General features: G+C 43.3%; 1 pseudogene; it reads left to right on the plus strand.

The window, feature by feature from the left end:
- The first annotated feature begins 1,545 nt into the window (after positions 1 to 1,545).
- LOC134930049 (5S ribosomal RNA) lies at positions 1,546 to 1,664 on the plus strand (annotated as a pseudogene).
- The last annotated feature ends 1,653 nt before the right edge of the window (positions 1,665 to 3,317 follow it).

Here is a 3,317-nt window from a genome sequence, read left to right on the forward strand (position 1 = left end):
ACAGGCAACTGTGGAGCAGGGCTGGCTGCCTTTTCACAAGAACAGGGACCAATCAAACAAGAGCCAAACTGACCAGCCCCTAATTACACTATCAGATACAGCTGGAAGGCATCATGTAATGCAGACATCCTGGCTGCTAGGCAACAGCAGGGACCAGTATTCACTATGGCTGCCAAGAGTCCCGGTTGCCTAGCAACTGCTGGAACCAAATTCCTAGGCTGCCGGCATGATACGCCATACTGGTTGCCTAGTAATGGTTGGGATCCACTGCAGGGATAAGCCACTAACAGTACATCCCCTTGAGGAGCGGTTGAGAAACCCCTAGACCTGGGTTTATCAGGGAATTCCTTGAAGAAGGCCTTCTTGAGTTTATCCACATGATAATGCCTCACTGGTATCCAAGTTCTTTCTTCAGGCTCATAGCCTTTCCAATGAATCAAGAAATGGAGCTCCACAACATATTCCTGATGACCTTGTCTCACAACTAAAGAAGGTCTTCTGAAAAGGAACATGACTGAACCTTTTGGAAAAAACACCTGTTTTAATAGTGAACAATGAATGGTGTTATAAATTCTCAATGACTTTGGCAATCTAAGATAGAACACCACAAGATCCACTTGCTTGATAATCAAGAAAGGCCAATATACTTAGGACCAAACTTCAGAGATGGCTGACTAAGTTTAAAATTTTTAGTAGACAGCCATCCCTTGTTGCATACCTTGAACATACAAGGCCTTTGATGTTTGTTTGCAAAAATGTTGCCCGTAAGAAAGCTTTGCTAAGTTCATCTTGAAAATAGCAGAGTCTGAGCAATAACCCAAGTGATAGACCAGGGCTTCATAGCACAGAGCAGGACCAGGTAGTAATTCACCACAGCAGCAGCAACATCAGAAATGATCACCGGCAACTGTGTAGCAATCTTGCTGCCTCTTCATAAGAATAGAAGAATAGGGGCCAATCAAACAAGAGCCAGCCAGACCAGGCCCTAATTACACTATCAGATGCATCTGGTGCGTACTGGTGATTAAGCCCACAAACTGGTAAAATGTGCATCCAGCTGAATCCTTATCCTCATAGGGATTGTCTCAGAAGCCTACTCCTGGTAAAACCATGTATCTCTCCAATTGTTATTTCTCTTATGTGACTTAATCCCATTGTTATTATTAATTCTCTTATGTGATCTAGTCAGAGCAGTTATCTGCCATATACTCAAAACTTGTATACCTTTTGCCTTTCACTCAATAGAGGCTGGGGCATACAACTCACAAGGGATTATCCCTTTAAGCACACTTATTGCTTTTTCCTTTTGCAGTCTCTAAATAGGAAGACATACACATGGCCCAAACCGGTGTATGATTTTGATTTGACATAGGTGCATAATTTGCATACTTATTGCCAAATTGAGGCTGCGGCATATATTTTGCAGGGTACTTCCCCTGAAAGTAAACTCAGTGCTTTATTCATTTGCCTTTTCAAACTACCTTGTTGGCTAGTGTGAGCACATTTATATCACCTGTTATACACCTGTTGGAAGGGATTTCCGTCATCTACAGTCACACCACATTGGATATACCCAATTCCATCTGATCTTGGAAGCAATACAATGTTGGTCCCTACTAGTACCTGCTTGGGAGACCATCAGGGAATATAGGGTACTGTAGAACCAGGACTCCCCCCTGCACTGCCTTCATCTGTGCCAGGTGTCAGGGAATTATTCTCGCAAACTGCCAACAGCCTCCATTTCACTGCAGCCTCTTCATTTCTTCATTATTTCTTGAACTCTCGTCATATGGGTCTCCCCAGTTTCACCTGCGCTGGTGTATACCAACAATGGTCACTGAGGTACACCTTGGTGAAAGCAGAATCAACTGTTCTTTCTTCATCCAAAGAGTTTGTTCCCGCACTTGGCACTCTCAACCAGTCGTTCACTGCCACAGATACACAGCTGGTAAGCAGAAACCAAACGGGAACATATAGGCTTAAAAAAATAATTGAAAACACAGTATCACAAGTTAAAAATCAGGCATTAAAATAAAGCATAAAGTAAAAATTATATTATCACTTAAAACTGCATGGCATTTCATGGCACCTGACTACTTCCACAGACAGTGTTAAATGAATCATGTGGAAACACAGTAGGGATGTAGTTGACGTCCTGATTGACCAAATGTTGGCAGTCAGAAGACCAGCACTGGAATCCTGACACCTGGCAGAATGCCGACACCGGAATCCCGACATCCGGATTCCCAAACATAAGTATACCAGGGAGGGTTAGGGTTAGGATGTGGGTGGAGAGTTAGAGTTAGGCTGTGATGGGGAGGGTTAGGTTGTGGGAGGGGAGAGTTAAGGTTAGGCAGCAGGAGGAGAGAGTTCAGGTTAGGCTACAGGAAGGGAGGGTAGGGTAGGGTAAGGGTTATGGTTAGTTTAGTAGCTCCAACCTGTCGGGATTATGCCAGTCAGGATCCCAGTATCTATATTCCAACCACCAGCAACCTAGCTGCCAATATCCCATATGTAACCCTGGAAATATATGTGTAACATTTAGTATAGTATCATATTAGCTGCAGTGATTTACCACATCTAAATGATTCCCCCAGGGCTATCCAATTAGCCCCATAAACCTAATGATGTTTAAACACATTCAGGACCGTATTCAGTGTGGATGGATATAGAACATCTAATGCAAGTACTCAAATGTTTTCAATCTGCAAATGTCCCGAGAGTTACCATCAAGAGATGCATATCACAAATGCACAGAGATTCATTTAATTTCAATAGGCATTCATAGGTGCTGATTGGTGGTAGCTTTCATCTGTATGAGTGTTGGGGCATGCTAGTGTCAGAGACCTTGGGGGTAATTCTGAGTTGATCGCAGCATCAAATTTGTTAGCAGTTGGGTAAAACCATGTGCACTGCAGGGGGGGGCAGATATAACATTTGCAGAGAGAGTTAGATTTGGGTGGGTTATTTTGTTTCTGTGCAGGGTAAATACTGGCTGCTTTATATTACACTGCAATTTAGATTTCAGTTTGAACACACCCCACCCAAATCTAACTCTCTCTGCAAATGTTATATCTGCCACACCTGCAGTGCAAATGGCTAGAGGTTGGAGTGATAGAGGGCATAATGCTGGAGGGGCTGGAGACTGAAGAGAAAGGAGGCTGGAAAAACAGGGGACAGGAAAAACATTGGGCTAAAGGGGCAGGAGGATGGGGTGTCATGGGGTCAGGTGTGACATATTACATCATCATTGGAAAAATTTTGTCATTGTAGATGTTGACAATGAGATGTATATGTAAACCTAAGCCTAACCATAG

This window comes from Pseudophryne corroboree, chromosome 5 (genome assembly GCF_028390025.1).
Source record: "Pseudophryne corroboree isolate aPseCor3 chromosome 5, aPseCor3.hap2, whole genome shotgun sequence".
Taxonomy (NCBI): domain Eukaryota; kingdom Metazoa; phylum Chordata; class Amphibia; order Anura; family Myobatrachidae; genus Pseudophryne; species Pseudophryne corroboree.